Consider the following 19,581-nt stretch of genomic DNA (forward strand, 5'->3'; position numbering starts at 1 on the left):
CTAATTTATGAGTAACAGACGAAATGCCACAGCACAGTGAGACATCATTCTCTTATCACTATAGAGTTCAGGTATCTGACCAGCTGCCAGATGTTTTCATCTGCACTGAAAAGTACCTGAGCTTCAAGGCAATAGCTTTTGAACAATATGTTCTTAAACAATTTTTTTTAGGTTTTAAGTTTATTTATTTATGAGAGAGAGATATATCATGAGTGGGGGAGGGGCTGAGAGAGAGGGAGACACATTATCCATAGGAGGCTCCAGGGCTCTGAGTTGTTATCACAGAGCCTGACACCAGGATTGAACTCACAAACCATGAGAACATGACCTGAGCCAGCCAGATGCTTAACTAAGTGAGCCACCAGGTGCCTCTGAACAACATATTCTTGAGGAGAACTTTGTCTTGCAGTCACTGTTTTCTGAATCCTTGAATCTGCAAGTGAAATATTAATGCAATCTTCCGTGGCTGAACATTTCTTTGAATATATCAAATGAATAGAACTTTTTCTAAGTTCCTTTGATTTTCTCATAATATTTCTGAAACAACATGCAATTGGAATCTAAACCTTTGAATAAGGAAATATCTCATAATGCAATGTTACATGTTAGTATATTTTCTTGAATCATGTCACTTTTGTTTTAGTTAAGAGATGTCAAAATGCATTCCAATTTGAAAAAAACATACAGTTAGTGGCTCTTGATACAATCTTTGTCTTCCCCTGAAAACACATGAAGACAACCAAAAACTGAATACTTTAACAATTATGAATTGTCTTCTGTTAATAAACTTGCCAGAAAATAATAATTGGCTTTAATATTTGTGAGAATGTGTTGATTTGAATCACCAGGGGAAGTATTTTGCAGAACAGAGCCATGAATGTAGTTACAATTGTATAGAGCCATGTTGCAGTTAGAGACAGAAGGTAAAGTACTCAAAATATTTTCTAAAGAAAGAATTAGTTTATCCCATATATTTTGAACATAGGTCCTTGCACTTCATTGTTGTTGCTATACCATGGTGATATCCAGAAGGGCTCTCAAAATATCAAGAGTGAATACCACTGCTTGAAATTGTATATAACCAAAGGAAGTATCTGTTCTTTTCCTTCCAAGACTACACATTTAAATTCCCACAAGCAACTTGAGAAACTACACTTTCCTCCAGTTCAGACTGAAATGCCAAGAGACTAAATCAGTTGTCAACGGAAAGCACTGGCATTTCTTTATTCTTAGGTCAGTCAAGATGCATGAATAATACCTGAAAAATGCAAATCAATAAAAATGGAGTTAAGAAAAGTGTGTCTTTACAATGTGTGTCCGTCTCTATTGGCCTCAGCACCATTTAGAGAGAGTATCCTACAGTAGCCTAGAAAGTAAGTTTTAGAGATAATGCAGCTGAGATCAGAGTTTGGGTCTCTCTCCAATTGATGAGTCATTTAATTTGCCAAACCTCAATTTTATCATCTATGAAGTGAAAATATTTTCAATTTATTCCATATAAGAAATGGAATAATTAGTGCAAAACATTTATTTCAATGCACATAGTTAGAAAATAGTAAATGTTAGCTATTATTATTACTATTAGTAATAACAAAATCATAACAAAACTCCAATTTATAATATTGAAATTCATCTAGGGTTTGACAGGAATTTTGAGTTGTAAAATAATGACCTATAACAAGTGGCTTTCATTTCCCCTCTGATACATTTCTCAATAACTGGAACCCACTCTGCAGCTAAGAAACATTTCAAGTTTCCTCCAAGGTTATTTATGTGTTTGTAGTAAAAAATAAATTAATTTTCTATTAAATCAAAGTTTTAAAAGTACATAATTTAAATTGAGCATTTTTTCTTTCTCTGGAATTTGGAAGTCATAAGTTATCATAAATTCTCAATATGATTAAAAAGAAGCCACAATAATAAAACCTAGGACCTAGACAGATGGAAAATCATTCACCATATCAGTCTGGGAAAGAAGACGAAAGAGCATGAGCAGTAGACAAGAAGGTAGTTTTTCATACGTCTAGGCCTTAGGGGAAAAATACGTAAAATTTCTGTTTTGTTCAAAGGATAGAATCATGTCTCATATCCTTTGAAAATATTTGAAATAAACATCTGATATTTTTTGGAGTTCTAATATATTAAGTTAATACAATAACAACATTATGTTGCTCACACACCTATATTTCAGGTTCAGCCATTCTCCATTCCAAAAAGGATGCAACCAGCCTTCATATAAGTTTCCATTGAGGCATTAAAAATCCCTATCAGCACATCATCATAAATCTACCTTTCAGAAAGCAGCAGTGGGGTGCCTGGGTAGCTCAATTAGTTAAGTGACCAACTCTTGATGTTGACTCAGATAATGACCTCACAGTTCTTGAGTTCAAGCCTTGCTTTGCCTCACATTCTGTGCTGACAACATGGAGCCTGCTTCGAATTCTCTCTCCCTCTCTCTCTCTGCCCTTCCCCTACTGTAAGCTCTTGGTAGCCCGCACTCTCTGTCTCTCTCAAAATAAACTTTTAAAAAAGAAAAGAAAGCAGCAGGACTTCAGAAAAATTTGCTTATCCACCCTTCTATCATGAAACATTATCATTAACAAGAAGAATGTGACTTATCCTTCATTCTTCATTTAAAAAATGAATTGTAAATATCACTATTCTAAAAAAAGGGGGGGAGGAAGGAGAAAACTTGGCAAAACTGAAAAAATGGGATTTTCCTATTAAGTTAAATATTATCACTAAATTATATAATCTTAAAATATCTCATATACCCCTATTAAGGTGGCAAATAAAAATACTGAAATGTAGATTTACTTTATACACAGAGATGGATCTTGTGTTTACTGACTACAATAGTAGGAAAGTTACTTAACCTCCCTGAACTTCATTTGTCTCCTAACTAAAAGAGAGTTTATATATAATTGCAAGGTTTTCTGTAAGAATTAAATTGTATAGCAAATGAAAATTATATTGTAGGTAGTCAATGAACTGTAGCTATAAAATAGAATTCTACAATCACAGGTATTGATCATAAATAGTTTTAATGTCTTTTTAAACAAACCAAATGTTTTCTTAGTGAATTTCCATGCTTTCCTAATAGATTGATTACCAAAATATTGTACCATTAGTTATTTTTGTTACTGGAAATGAAACTAAAAGTTTGTTTTCATAACTCCTTTCCTCCATTAGATATAATAACTTTATACATGTTTCATTATTATTTATATACCCCAGTGATTTAGTATGCATCTAGAATTTGCTATACTGCTGATTAAGAAACTAAAAAACAGAGACGAGATATTTTGATATGAGAGTTTTGTTTTCTTCTGTCTAAATTATTCCTAGATCTCAAGTTAAATAAATCTCAAGAAGAAATATTTACTTGTTCATCTCACTAGAAAAACATTCAGTGAAGATATTAAAGTGCCACTGATTTGGAAATATATAATAATAACTGTTTTAGGTGAGGGTCTGAGAGGGAAGAAAAAAATAAAATTCTAAAATAGCCCCAAATTAATTCTGCATCAGTCAATCAAAGGCTGAAGAAAATTACCATTCCCTGTATGGTACAAGAGACAATCTGAAGATTAGAAACACACACAAAAAAACATAAAAATCTTTAACATAAGCATACTCTAGAAGAGAGTGAAATAAAAAAAGTAATGATTAGACACTGGTGTAAAGCCTAAAGACGCCTCATTTTTTACTCTTTTTTTTTTTTTCAGCTGTGACTCCAGACAGGATCCAGAGAGGAGTTTTAGTCTCTTCCCTGGGTTTTATGGAGACTTCCTTTGCCCTTCTATGTTAGCCTCTTAAGGCACTGTGCCAGCCTTAAAAGGGCACAGGAAAGGGCGCTCTTTTTTTTTTTTAATGTTTACTTATTTTTGAGACAGAGAGAGACAGAGCTTGAGGGGGGTATTCCTCCAGTATCCTACAGATACTAATCCTAAATGTTCTATATAAAGCAAACATAATATTTAAATAAGATCCAGACCCTCACAACAAAGTACCCCAAACACTTGGTCTAGAACTGAAATGCACTCAGTTTTTATTTTATTTTTTGTTTGTTTATTCTGTTTTGAGAAACAGCATGCCAGCTAGGAAGGGGGGGAGAGGAGAGGGAGAGAGGGAGAGAGGGAGAGAGGGAGAGAGGGAGAGAGAGAGAGTGCAAGCACATGTGTGCCCAAACAGGCTCCACACTTAGCACTACATTCAACACAGGAGCTAGATCCTAGGGTCCTGAGCCAAAACCAAGAATAAGACACTCAACCAATTAAGCCACCAAAGCACCATGAAAAGCACTCATCTTAGCAAAAATCAGGAAACCTTGACTTGAATGATTAAAGATAACAGATAACAATGAGGTTATAGAAATGCTGGACATTAAAGCGGCCATCATAATACACCTAGCTATTTTGACTACACTTAAAAAAAATAAAGTCCCCACAATGAAATAGAGTATTTCAGCAAAAGGAAAGCAATCTAAAAAAGAACCAAGTAGAAATTTAGAAGCCAAAAAAAATACATTATGCTCCCTATCCAAAATTAACAGGATAGGCTCAACAGTAGGATGAAGATTACAGGGGAAAGAATCATTACACTTGAAAGCAGAACAACAGCAATTATACAATATTAACAACAAAAAGAAAGCAGTCTAAGAGTAAATGAGCAGGGTTTCAGGATCCATAAGACTATAACAAAAGTTCTAACATTTGTAACAATAAAGCCCCAGAAGGAGAAGATTAAGAATATGAGGCTCAGAAAGAATTTGATGTAAAAATTACTATTTACCAAATTTGGCAAAAGACATAAACCTACAGATTAAAGAAGCTGAGACAATCCAAAGCAAGAAAAACCAAAAGAAATTCATGTTAAGATACAATAATGAAACATGGATACCCTTCCATATCTTGAAAACGTCAAAAGGAACATAAGGTAATACTATAAAATAATTTTATATACATACATTTGACAAATGAAATGGAAGACTTAATATAGTAGATGTTTCTCCCTGAAATGATATATTTTAATGCAATTTCAATCAAAATCTCAGTGCATTTGCATATACTAGAAAGTTTATTCTAAAATTATATGAAACATAAAGGAACTAAAATAGCTAAACAATTTTTTAAAAGAAGCAGAAGTAAACAGTAAATATAGTTTCAAGACTTATTACATTGCTACAGTAAGCAAGACTATGGTATTATCAAAGGGATTTACGCATGAATTAATAGAAGAGAATAGAGAACCCTCACCCTGTAATACTACTTAGCAATAAAAAAGAGCAGACTATTAAAACATACAGTTCATATAGATCTCAAAGTTACAATGCTCAGTTTGTTCACTTAAGACCAATCTGCAAAGTTCACATACTGTCAAGGGATGGAAACCATAATTGCAAAGGGCTAGGTATGGTGGGGGATGAATGTGACTGTAAAGGATTAGCACAAAAGATCTTTGCTGTAATGGAATAGTTCTGTGTCTGCTAACATATAGCTATTCTGAATATTGATATAGACATGTGACAAAATTGCACAGAAGTATACAATTTTCTGGTTTTGATACACTATAGTTATGCCAGATATAACAAGTGAGGAAAATTGTGACAGTACATATACATAGAATCTCGTGTACTATTGTTGCAATTTCCTCATATCTATTATTTTTCTCAAAACAAAATAAACTAAGAAATTTTCCCCTCACAAACTGATCTTTTTTTTTTCAATTATTTAAGTAAAAGTTTTGAAATTCTGGAAATATTCTAAGACAAATACATTTTCTTCACTCAAATGTATGAACATTTTTCTATTCCATAAGATAACTTGACTTACTATTCTCCAATCAGAATTTAAGACTGTGAGTTAAGAACCAAGGTTTTATATTTGTTCTGAATTATGAAGAAAACACCGACATTATTTTTCTTAGTCAACCTTACACACTTTAGTCATGGCTTAAATACAAATTTCACAAAATAAGACACCTTATTTTGAGAAAACAGTTAATGTTTTCCTTTAAAATTTATTTTGATAACAGATTTACTCCAATCATTTTAAATTTATTGAGACTTAGCTTATGACCAAGCATTTGCAGACAATGTCCATTTTGTATTTGTGGGGTTATTTAATTATCAATTAGGTCAAGGTGGTTGATAATGTCATCCAAATTATATCTTTATTATTGCTTTGTTTATGATATAAATAAAATATATTTATTCATGTCATTTTGTCTAAATTTTCTCTCAATTGTTCAAATGTTAAAATTTTCTAACATCATTTTTGAATTGCTATTCCCTTTAATTATGGCAATTTTTGCTTCATGTAATTTTAAGGTCTGTTAGAAGGAAAACTAATGTTATAATTGTCTTCCTAAAGAATTAACACTCATTATAATAAAGTGTTCCTCTTTATCCTGGTGACAGCTTTTCTCTTGACATCTATATTATGTTATATTATTACAGCCACTCCTGCTGTTCCATGCTTTCCATGTTTATGGAAAACATTTTCCTATCTATTTACATTCAAACTATCTGTAGGTTTCCATTTAATGTGCATATTTTATAGAGAGCCTATAACTGAGTCTTACTTGTTACATTCCAACAATATCTGACTTTTCATTGGAATGTTTATTCCATTAACATTTAATAAATTTACTGATATATTTACATTTACAATTACTACTTTAGAAAATTTATTTTCAAATACCCACTTTGCATTTTGTTCCTTTGCTCTTACTTTCCTGTTTTGTTTTTGGTTTTTTGGGGGGGGATTATTTTTAAGCAATTATTTGAATAAGTTTGCCACTGTTTTAATCAATATGATAATTCATGATAAAGTTGACTATGCCAAACAACTAAATATCAAGCACCACTAATTTCAAGTAGTTTGAAGTAATTTTAAGTTTACTCTTCATTCTTTTGGAAAAGATTTCATATTGTTTTCATATTCCTGAGAGTAATTGATATGATTTTTATATTTCACTTTAGCATGAACTTAAATCAAATTCCCATTAAATTTCCCCTTTTCATATTATGTCACATGTCTGCCTGTCAAATACTTGATTTATTGGCAAAGATGTATAAGTGAACATTTTGGGCACTGGCTCCAAACCAACTGGATTCAAATCCTGGCTCTATAATTAACCAACTTTATTATACGTTGTTACCTGATGTTTTTTTGGTCTCAGTTTCCTTTCCTGTCTTACAGCCCAGAGTGCAACTGCAAAAAACATAATCCATTTAAGAATTAAGAAGAAGAAAAAGATTTCAGAAGAAATCAATTTATTATAGGGTTTTAAGTAACATAAAGACTTATTCAGGAACTGGAGAGCTTAATTTGACCTATCACAGACACACTGTGAAGCTGGTTTGATAAGGGAGCTAGACATTGGGGCTATCTTGGCAATATTCAATCTAGGGACTATTTGGACAGTAGAGCTGTGTAATAGACCTTCCACAGAAGAAAATTTAAATATCCTGCTTAACAGCTTCAAGAGACCTATGCAGCTGCCACTTTAAAGTGGTCACTTTTAACTTCAAAGTTACACAAGGCTATGTGTGTTTGGCATAAGCTGTGTTACATGCAAAGTCCAACTGCAAGGAAATCTTTATAATTTATACTTTAAATTTTCAGCCTTGAATTTATAGAAGTTCAAGCTAAAATAAAGGGATAAAGAAGTACTGAGAGTCAATTTGCCTTATCTCCTTCCTCTGCAAACTGGCCATAATACCTACTATATATCTCCTAAGTTGTTTAATGACATTAAATGCCTGAATATAGGTAAATATATGGTACCTTGCCTAGCACATTATTGTTGATGGGGGCAGGGGAGGGCCTTTTCCTTTCAAATTCAAAACATGGTACATTTCTTATTCCTGCTTGGGTTGCATATAATTTTCAAAGAAAAAATATACTTTTAATCTTAAAACTATAAAGATACATTAAAGCCTAAAATAAGAATTATACTTTTAAAAATCAAGTACATTCATTGTAGGCTTAATGTCTTGGATAGAAACATTATTTATCTATAAAGCTTTACTCTGGGAACACTTCAGTAGAAATTCTCCTCTTTTCACAGAGATTAAGAACGAAGTATTCAGGATGCCTGGGTGGCTCATTGGTTAAGCATCCGACTTTGGCTCAGGTCATGATCTCAGGGTTCATGGGTTGGAGCCCGCATCAGGCTCTGGGCTGACAGCTCAGAGCCTGGAGCCTGTCTTCTCCCTCTCTCTCTGACCCTCTCCTGCTCATGGTGTCCCTCTCTCTCTCAAAAATAATTAAAAAACATTAAAAAAATTTTTAAATGAAGTATTATTATGTGTCCTAATGCAATACTTTGACAATAGCTAAGAGCTTTAGAAAGTAATAAATAATCAGTTGTCATTTTTATGATATCATTGTAGGATCAGGATTCACTAAAATATACAGTTGTAGGATGCAGTGTTCTCATAAATACTCAAAATTAATTGACTATTAATGTATTAATAAATGTAGCTTTTGTTGGTCATGAATGGCAGAAGTAGATCTCAATTTTATGTGATCAAGTGTACATTTTGTATCTGATTTTAAATAGACTCTAAAACATTGTAAAATATCAATCAGCTTTAACCTTTTTTGATTGCAGACTTCTCTATTATAGAAACTGTCTCCAAAGCATTAGTTATTAATTCAGTAGATTATTTCATTAAAACAAATATAATCAATTAAAATCAACTTTATATACTAAGTAAAACAAAAGGAAGTTCCTAATTTCATGGGCTCAGAATTTCAATTGTGTAATATAATATAGTTGTAAAGAAAGAACTAGTATTCTTAAGTTTTTACCCCTGCCCACACTACCATGATATCTTAATAAACAGGCCATATAAATTTATTGATGAAAATATAAATAAATATCCACTAACTAAAACATCAATTAATTTTAACAGTATACAGGTGAATTTAAACAGCTTGCAAAATTTCAATGTATCAACTCCTTGACTAAAAGGGAATTCTGAAGGTAGAAAATTTAACATTTGGGGCTAGCTACTCAAAGCTGTCCTTATGCTATACATTATGCACAAAATGGTCCTTGTATTTTTATGCTCAGAGGAAAGAAGAGAAATCTCCATGCATACAATAAGAAGTGGTCTCAGAATACTGAGCAGTGAGCACACAGAAAAGGGAGGGCTGCTCTAGAGGTGTGGCTGGCAGCAGCAGGAGAGCGATACTGCAAACACCATACAGGACCTCACAGAGAAGAGCAAATCTCCTGAGGAAGAGAGTCTCATCAACGTAGGCCTCCATATTTTCCAGAGTTTGAGTTTGTTGAGCTCAATATCAAGATCAACTAGCATACAATCAAGCAAAAAGTCATGATGAGAATTAGGCCAACAACAAAAAACCATATTTAGATTACTCAATACTTTGGATATTAAAGTTATATAAATGTGTGTGTATATATCTTCCTATAAGTGGATGCTTAAAGAACAAAAAATTAAAATTGTAAAAACGAGTAATCAATAGGCCTATCTGAAAAAGAGACAAATAGAAGTTTTTTAAGTAAATATATATAACTACTGAAAAACACTTAAAATATGGTTTAAAGAGTACAGTAGATATAGCTGAAGGAGGAAAATTCAATTGAAAGAAAATTCTAATGAATTTACTCAAAGGGGACTTAGATAAAGAAAGATTTTTTTTAAAAAAAAGAGGTTTAAATGTACAGACAATAAGTTCTAAGAGATACTCAAGAGATACTGCTTGAGATTCCCTCTTTCCTCTCTCGGCTCCTTCTCTACTTGCATGTGTATTCTCTCTCAAAATAAATAACACTAAAAAAAAAAAAAGAAAAGAAAAATGACAGTATATCCCAAATAGGACTAATATTTAAAGGGAATACTAAAAATATAAACTTTGTCAGTAGGGAGAAAAAGTTAATAAACAGAAGTAAATCTAACTAAGCATTCTCTGTATAATAATAATCATAATTATTTTGGGGAAGTTAAAGATAAAAAATCTTGAAACCAAAAGGGCATGAAATTTCATAAGGAATGAAAATAAGATAGAGGGCTCCTAGGTCCTTATATTTTTCAGAAAGCTATTAAGATATATATTCTACACTTTTAATAAATGTAACTTCCAAATGATAACCTACATAAGGAAAGACATATTAAGTTCTGTTTCCAAAGAAATAGAAAGACATAGAGAGAATGAAAGAATAGAATAAAACGTACAAATATACAAAACAAACCTAATTTTTTTTTATCAAGGCTAGAAAGTAAATGGAAAAATAGTGAAATAGAAGAGCAGCAAAAAGCTGAAGCAGATTTCAATACACAAATAATCTTAGATAAAGTTTCACATGGAAGGAAAAGATTATCAAATTAGAATTTTAAAAATTAGGGATTTGATGTTTATGAGGTATTCCTGATATAAGGAAAAGAAAACATTGAAAGAAAAAAATGAAAGAACACATACAGGAAAATACTAACAAAAATAAAGTTGGTATTGACCCTGTTAATGTTATATAACATATCAAGAAAAAGCAGCTTTAAGGACATAATGATTTAAGATTCACCTTGTTAAGAAAATATAACCATTTAAACTTGTATTTCTTAATAAAATAGCCTTATACATAATAATATGCAAAACAGGGAGAAATGGACAAATTCACCATTTAATAGAAAATTTTAACAGGATCTTTTCAATTAATAAAAAATCAAGATTAAAAAACTAGGAGAGTAAGAAACATCTGATAAGGAAATGAGTTAATTATGATTTGTTGGACATAAAGAACTTCACACCTAACAGTGAGAAAAAACAACTTATGCTGTAGCACACAAGGGCCACTTATAAAAACTTACTCTAAGCCTGGCACTAAAAACAGTCTAGAAATGTTCAAAAATCATTATAACACAGAACACTTACTCTGTTTGCAATACAGTTAAACTAGAAGTCAATAATGACCATATAAGCAAAGAAAACAACTGTCTGCTTTGAATTTTAAAAACATATTTGTAACTACCTCTAGTTTCAAAAAGATATTAAAACAGAACAAAACAAACTATACATTAAAACTTGTAAGCTCAAGAAGGGAAATTTATATGCTTAAAATATATATATATTACAGAGCAGAGATGTTAAAACTAAATAAGCTAATGATCTATTTAAGTGGTTTGAAAGAATGATAAATAAACACAAAGTGATAAAGTAAAGGCACCTTCTATTATCAATGATAACTTCTGTCAAAAATAAAAAGACAAAGATAAAATAGAAGTCTGAAAAAACAAAATCAGTTTAAGAAAATAATTAAACAGCTATATTTCTGATGTTTAATAAAATATGAGCAAGCTAGAAGGAACAAAAGTAACCTAACTATAGACAAAGCAGATATATTAATCAACTGAAATTAAGTTATGCTGTAGTAACAAATAATATCAAATCTCAGTAGCTTGCTACAGCAAAGGATTATCATTGTTGTAGTTAAATTCCTCATAGTTACCTGTGTTTATCAATTCTAAATCCTTTTTGTTTGGAACTTGCTAGTGTTATAGGTATGGAATTAAAAAGTGTTGTGCTCTCATGCTAGCTCTTAAAACTGTCTGTGACATATTATATATTTTCTTGTTCAACTGACCAAAGTAGATCAAATTGCCAAAGCTGTTGTCAACTGGGCCAGGAAATATAACAGAATATAGAGAATAGAATAGAATAGAATAGAATAGAATAGAATAGAATAGAATGTAAGGTAAGGTAAGGTAAGGTAAGGTAAGAAGGTAGTATAAGTTAGCATTTCTATATACATTAGAATATACATAGAAAGTCATTCCTGTATATATAAAGAGGAAGCCGGTAGAAAATAGACACAAATATTTTAGACAATTATTACCTGTTAACAAAATAGAAAATAATAAGATAGTATGAAAACTTATATGAAAAGTAATTTGAAAATTTAGATGAAATACACATTCTGATAGTATGTAATTTAACAAAACTGATTAGGTGAGAAATAAGTCAGGCTTTTTATATTTGATATCATAACCTAGCTTCAGAAATGAGGTTTTTATTTTGTTCTCCCCTATGAGCAAGTTTCTGTGTCCACACAATAGTGTCGTTTATTCTTCTGTTTAATCTATGATTAAACAGCTCTCTGCTCAGATACCTGCACTGGGATTCTATTAAAAAAAAAAATGAGCAAGAGAGAGAGAGAGAAGAAAAGAAAAAAAATGTCCATTTTCTATTGCTATTTCCTAAATGCCTGTTCCTTAAAGGCTATGAAAACAGCAATGACATAAAGGTAAAAAGACTTAAAAAGAAGTTAACTGATGGAGGCTAGGGGCAGTCCCAAAGAGATGGTCTTCTTTGAGTTGAATGCAAGTACGCAAAAGGAAATTATCTAGGAAGCAAGTGGAAGAGTATCACTAGCTGAGAGATAAGAATGAGTAAGAAAGTTTAGAAGGAGTGGCACTTCTTGGAAATATTAAATTAAGATAAGCAATAAGGGGGCACCTGGGTGGCTCAGTCAGCAAGTCTCATGGGTTCGAGCCCTGCATCAGGCTCTGTGCTGAGAGCTAGCTCAGAGCCCGGAGCTTGCTTCAGATTCTGTATCTCCCTCTCTCTCTGACCCTCCCCTGCTTGCACTGTCTCTCTCTGTCTCTCAAAAATAAATAAAAAGCATTAAAAAAAAGATAAGCAAAAGGAATGTGCTTAAAATAAAATATTATGGTGTTTGGTTAATTTTTTTTAATGTTTGTTTATTTCTGAGAGAGAGAGAGAGAGACAGAGCAAGAGTGGGGGAGGGGCAGAGAGAGAGGGAGACACAGAATCTGAAGCAGGCTCCAGAATCTGAGCTGTCAGCACAAAGCCCAATGCAGGGCTTGAACCCGTGAACCACGAGATCATGACCTGAGCCGAAGTGGGATGCTTAACTGACTGAGCCACCCAGGTGCTCCAAAATATTAAGGTTTTAATGAGTGATAATCTATTTTACTTGGATTAATAAAGATTAATAAAGAAACTACTACAGGACATTGATAAAATAATTAGGTTCATCAACTAAAATTTAAAAACAAACAATATTTTATAATATATGATTTATAATAAGCATGTTATTTAAGCTCCCATGTACTCTGCCTCTCCCTGTTAAATATGTTAAGTATGTTATTAATATGAAAAATCATATTAATAATCTAATAACTAGTAAAAATTACAGGATACACCATTGCCATTCTGACTGACTTTTACATGTTTGACAGAAAGAAGTTAAGCTATATTTTAGGTAAAATGTACTCCAGACACAGCCATGTAAACTTAAAAGAACTATGCATTCTAAATTTATAGAAAATCACCATTTGTGTAGAGAGAAGTACAGAGATGGTCACAGTGTTGCCTTCAGTAGCTTGTGGATAAGCTCTATTTTTTTCATCTATTATCTTCCCTCACATTACTAAAAAATGGGAAACGATGAACATCATCTTTTTCCCTTTTGAGACAAAGATCTGACATAGTTGATTTTTGTTAAGTCTTTTCATGTCAAAGAACCAGTTACTCAGGGAGACCACCAGGTTTTAAAATAATAGGTGTATATGAACACTCTCACTCATTGTACACTTCCCACAATGGCAGATATTCCTTAAACTGACAAGTTATTATTAAAAGAAAACATGCATTTAGATTCTCAAAGTTATTAAAGGAGGAATTATCTTACAGAAGAAGAGTAAGTTTTGGTTTGGTTTAAGAGAATTAATTCATTCGGGAAATGAGACTATCACAAGGTCCCCATGTATCCTATTGTTAGTAAATGTCTCAGCTCTCAAGAGTTAAAAGTCATGAATACTATTTATCTTTCTTGCATGTGTTTTGTGAAGTGAGTATCTCACCTTCCTGTAGAGATGGAAGCAGCTTTAATATTTAGCAAGAGCTGTTGTCTGGCTTTTTGACAACCAAGAAAAACCCAAAAAACAAAAAAAACAATCGCTCATTTTTTCTTCTATCCTCTCTTGTAAAGAACCAACACAGACCTGTAACTAATCCACAGTAGCCAAATTTAGGTGCAAATATTTCCTTTTGTCGACACACATTATTCTGTAATGCATTCTACTAAGAAATGAAAGTTATCTGGTGGTAGGGACTGTGCCTTTCTATTTATTATGTTCAGGAGACAAAATAAATACCAAATAGGAGCACTGAAGATTATGGTAATAATGCCTGGAAAGTTCTTAGAATACTCAAATGAAATTCATTATTGGATAACAAAATAGTTAATTGAAGTCATCATCATTACAATAGTTGATGTCTTTGATGTATTGCCTCAGGGCATGATTAAAGATTTAACAGTATTGGTCTTACATCCTAAGATGTGAAAAATGCCTAATCATTTGTTCAATAGTATAAGGATTATTTAGAACCAGAAAGCTAGGAAAATGCTGTCTGCATATAAATTAGCCTGACAAATTTATTTTGCAATCATAATAGCATTCTTTATTTCTAAGGAATACATATATAAATAAAAAAGAATATATGCACTTTTTAAAAGCATGCAATTTAATTGCTGAGAAGAGGAGCAGAGTAGCATAACAAGAAAAACAGATTTAAGTCAGAAGATCTGCATTCCACTCTCAGATCCTCTACCCTTTCTGAGTGATTTTCAGTGATTTTCAGAAAGTCATACTATCCATCTGGGTCCAGATCCCCCTCCTCTCGTAAATAATAACCTCTAAGTTTGCTTCCAACCATAGCCTGCTATGTTATTCAAATAATACTACATAAAAATGCCATCCCAATATTGAGCTAAAGTAATATAACCCAGGATATTTATTTCAAGGGCTATTAAGAGTCAACATCAATGTGATAATTCTTAAATGCTATCCAGAATTTTAGGAAGGCTTTAGGATACAAACTCAAACTAACAAAAACAGTGACTTCGAGAAAAAGATCAGAAATCACCAGTCTTTCAACATTAGACACATACATTTCATTCCACATAACATGAGTAACTAAACTTTATTGAGCATCTACTATGCTAGGCATTGTTCATATGAAGTGTGTACAATCATTACAACCAGTTTACAGAAGAAAAACTAAGATGTACATAGCTTAAGTAATTTTTCAAAGTTCAAATACCAGTAAGAGAAACTCATGATCAAAACCCAGACAGCCAAGCTACAGAACTCACATTTTTCCTCTGAACTACAATATTATTCTTAATGTGTGTCTGCCTGTGTTCCCACATAATCAAAAGCCAGGTAGCACAAATACTCACTGTTCACTCCTTTATAACAGTTAACAAAATGTGTTGGAATTTTTAATTTTGCTCCAGGCAGATTATCAAGGCTTCCATTATATTCCCAAAGTAGCAGTACTTATACAAACTAAGTACTAATATAAAAAACTCCATTCAGGATTTAACTTAATAACGAACATATAGCAGACATATAAAATATTGAGATCATTCTTCTTTAAACAAAAATTAACATTGCATGTATCTTTCACATTTGATCTGTGAGGGTTTTCACTTTAAAGATATAGACTAGCTATAAAACACGAATATTATCTGAAAATGTAGCTTCATTTAAAATCAAGTTATATTATTCCCTTATGTGTGGGGCTTAGCAGTCATAAAGATGATGGTGTTCTACTATGAGCCTCTGTCAATGGTTACAGAAGTTTTAACCTGCTCACTAGAGGAAGCTTCCCATTTGAAGTTATTCCATTTAAGCTTGCTCTAAGTTTGACATGGTACTTCTGATTTCTAGAAAGTATTTGCATGTATATATACATCCCTAAAAGTTTTACTCGGAAATTACACAGTATTATTTCCATATTCACCCCTAACATCTAGTCATTTCTAGATTCAAGAATGCCAATAAGATTTAAATGTACCTACCTACATTAATATATGTGTATAAGTGGTATTTAAAAAACCTGATCATAGTATATCTTTTAATATTTCATCACAATTACACTGTCAAATTTATTTTCTCTCTTTTAAATAAAAATAGAAGTTTCTCAAAGGTGTAATACACTTTCTAGGTCTGGTCAAAGATGGAGAAGTAAAAAGTTATTATGTCGTAAAGCAGTTAGCTTGGAATTATAACAGAAATTAAAATACAGTTTAAAAGAGAAGTAAAAACTAGTTAATGACTCCATCTACATTTATAGATAGGATGTATATCTACATTTATTTCCTCTTTTTTACAAATATATGTGAATGAAAAGTGGAAAATAAATATTTTCTATCTCTACAATTACTATAATTCAGCAGCATCAGATATAATACCCTACTTATTCAAAATAATAGAAAAAAGGGGATTAAGAGTCACTTCTATAAACAGGTTTCAACAATAAAACTACACCAAGGTTAGTCTACAAATCATTACTGGTTTTATGAAATTCATCAGGATCTTGCATGATCTCAGTGTCAATATAAGAAACAGCAATTGTTAAACACTATTAAAAACAGAAAATAATTAGCATGTGTTTGTATATGTGATTTATCATACATCTCAAAAACTGTGCTGTTAACCTATATCCCCATGCCTTCACTATTTTCAGGATAAGGTTACATAAATGTTAATCCTATCAAAAATACCATCACAGAAACATCTACAGTAGTTGTTGCTTAAATATTTGGATACTTAGGCCTAGTCAAGTTGACACATAAAAGTCATCATTGAGAAGATCAACTGAAGTTGAAGACTCATTGTATGTGATTTAGTGTAATTTGTCAAAAGTATTAGTAACTAAGAAGATAACGTTTGGGAGGAAAAAATATGAATTTGAAGGGCTTCCAGGAGTTGGCAGGGGGAAATAAAGCTATGTTTAAACCCTAGTAATACCAAATGATATTACCAAGCCGGGAAAGCTTCTAGAACAATGGAAAAGAAGCAGAACAGCTCATGTAGGAGACTACAAAGGTGTGGGGAGCCAGAAAAACGGAGATTAGCCGCCTATAGGCAGGGAAGCACCACTCCCTGTCAGAGGAGAAGCCAGAAGATCAAAGATCAACTGCCTGCAGGCAGGGTAGTATCAGCCCCTCAGGCGCTGTGCTAAAACACTTTAGTCTGGTTCCTCTTTTACTCCAGCCTTAATCCCTTGACCCTGTTTCCTAGCAACCGACCTAGGTCAGCGGCCTTGTTTTCCCGCCTTGAAACCTTTATAAGATACGGTGTTTTCTCAATAAAGAAGGGGCTTGATCAGAAAAGCTTGTCTTGCCTCCACTCTCTGCGTCTCCCTCCTGCCCTATTTCTCTCTCTCCCTCCCTCAGGAATGAACCCGCAAGGATTTACCGCCCCGCCGGCCAGGGCAAGGGACTAGAGAAACAGGCATGCCCTAGGATTGAATAGTACTGCAGAAGTTTTGTGGTCAATACTGTTACCCACGAGAGCAAATAATATAAGTGGGAAATACATCCTTAAATTTAGTCATGTGGAAGTAATGATGCGAGAAACTGAAGGAATCAGTAAATTTAGCTGCTTTTCTTTAAGGAGTCAGAATGTTTGGTACAAAGAGAATGTGGGTCACACATAAGACTGTAGGTTTAAATATATGAGTTACTTAAGGATATTTACAAATTAAGGCTAATGTTCCATTCGATCATTAAAAGTGAAAATATACGAAATTGAAATAATTCCTACTTCTGCAAGAACACTATGCTGTTCTTTTACTTATGGCTTCAGCTGAAACTGATGTGTGTTGAGTCTTCGTTCTAATTCTGTTTTATCTTCGTGTGCAAGGGAACTGGCACCATGCCTGGCACTGAGTGACTGATAAATGAATGACTGCAGGGATGACTGGGTGGTTCAGTCAGTTAAGTGTCTGACTTTGGCTCAGGTCATTATCTCACGGTTTGTGGGTTTGAGCTTAACATTGGGCTCTGTGCTGACAGCTCGGAGCCTAGAGACTGCTTCAGATTCTGTGTCTCATCCCACCCACCTCCACCCTTCCCCCACTTGTGGGTGCACTCTCTCTCTCTCCTCTCTCTCAAAAATACACATTTAAATAAATAAATGAATAACTGCTGTCCTGATGCTACAGCTCTAGCTGCTGTTGACTGAAAGTTCTGGAGAAGCTGGAAATTGAGGGGCTACACCAAGGTTCCTCACTGAGGAAACAAGTCAGAGGCATGTCCTTAGGTACCTCAGGAATGTATCAAGCTCTAAGTAAGACACAGACACTGCTTTGCGAATGATGGTATGGTTCCAGCCCTCTATATACAAAACGGTCTACAGACTGTCTATCTCTCTATCTATAAATTCATATAGATGGTGTGGAGGAAGTAATCAGATTTCTTCAGAAGAAATAAAAAAACATTTAGGTCGTAGCATTGGCAGCGCTATTAAATAGTTTATTACCAACCAGTATTACCAAAATGCTGGCATTAATTATCTGAGAGTGCAGTAAGCACCCTCCTACGAAATGTTTCACAATCATATTTATGATTCATAATTTTCATTTTTACATTAGCTATTTAAGAGATTGCTTTTCTTATACGATTCATGTTTTTTTTTAAAAATCTGGGCTTTATGATAAGGTGGTAAAATTAAGTAAAATACCTCAGTTTTTTGTCAATTCAAAATTAGAATTTTGTCAAATCAAAATTATAAAGTAAAAAAATTCAGTAAAATTAAAAATATGTTTAAATATAAGATCCATAATTGTTAAATATTGAGTATTTAGAATTTAAAAGTCAGTGTTTTCATATAAGAGATGAAATTAGTTTAGGTCTAAGTAATAATGAGAATTAAGTTAATATTTAATTATCATTGAATATAATTGTATGTAATTAGTAAACAAGGGACTTGCTTCAGTGTAAGAATAATTCAAACAGCAAATAAAGTGACAGAAACTATAATAAAAATGTACTGAGGTTCCCATCATACACCAGAGTACAGGATATGGAATGATACGAAAATTAAATCCTATATTCTGTTAGTAACTTATAATACCTATCAAGGACCAGATAAAAATTTATAGGTTAAGAGAAAACAGACAACAACAGAAAAAATTCAGTATTGGGCTTTGGAAAAACTGCCTATAATATAGAAATATCTAGCAAGTAATTGGAAATAATTAGCAAAGGATGAAGCAGCCTTAGAATTTTCCAACTCTCTACTACTGATAATAACTGCACATATAACTCCTTTTCGTTTTAAGAGGTACTTATTTTCTAATTTTTAAGTAGACTCTATACCCAACACGGGGCCTGAACTCACAACCCTGAGACCAAGTGTCACATGCTCTACCGACTGAACCAACCAGGCAACCCTGTACACATAATTTCAATTTGGGGCATCAAATGCAAAAGATCGCCATTTACGTCTGTTGGCCTTTTGGTTATTTGTGCATTTGGAACAGAACAATAGTCTGTATAGTTTTATATGAAGTGACATTTTTGGACCAAAACATTTACCAAATAAAGTGATAGTTAACCAGGCCTCATTTAAAAAGTCTTTATTTTGACTGGACAGACTCATACCACATAGATTTCCTTTTTTATTTCCTTCAAATAATTAGTTCAAAATCCTCTCATTATATGTAATTTATTCTTTTTTTCTTGCACCTCTTGACACTCTTGAACATTTCAGTATCCAAGATCAAATTA

General features: G+C 32.7%; 1 long non-coding RNA gene and 1 other non-coding gene across 6 annotated transcripts in view; both read right to left on the minus strand.

Annotated features, from left to right (window-relative positions):
- Positions 1–19,581, minus strand: part of LOC115274293 — a 144,372-nt gene that overhangs the window by 106,367 nt on the left and 18,424 nt on the right. For 4 of the 5 annotated variants that reach the window (XR_003901188.1, XR_003901187.1, XR_003901190.1 and 1 more), the window contains exon 2: positions 7,165–7,217. This is a non-coding gene — a long non-coding RNA (uncharacterized LOC115274293). Of the gene's footprint in view, positions 1–7,164; positions 7,218–11,481; positions 11,645–19,581 lie in introns of those variants that run through there. The other variant, XR_003901189.1, reaches the window with a different exon arrangement.
- Positions 3,727–3,846, minus strand: LOC115303770. Its single transcript, XR_003914233.1, has one exon. It is a non-coding gene; the product is annotated as a small nucleolar RNA SNORA26 (small nucleolar RNA).

This window comes from Suricata suricatta, chromosome 1 (genome assembly GCF_006229205.1).
Source record: "Suricata suricatta isolate VVHF042 chromosome 1, meerkat_22Aug2017_6uvM2_HiC, whole genome shotgun sequence".
In the NCBI taxonomy this organism is placed as follows: domain Eukaryota; kingdom Metazoa; phylum Chordata; class Mammalia; order Carnivora; family Herpestidae; genus Suricata; species Suricata suricatta.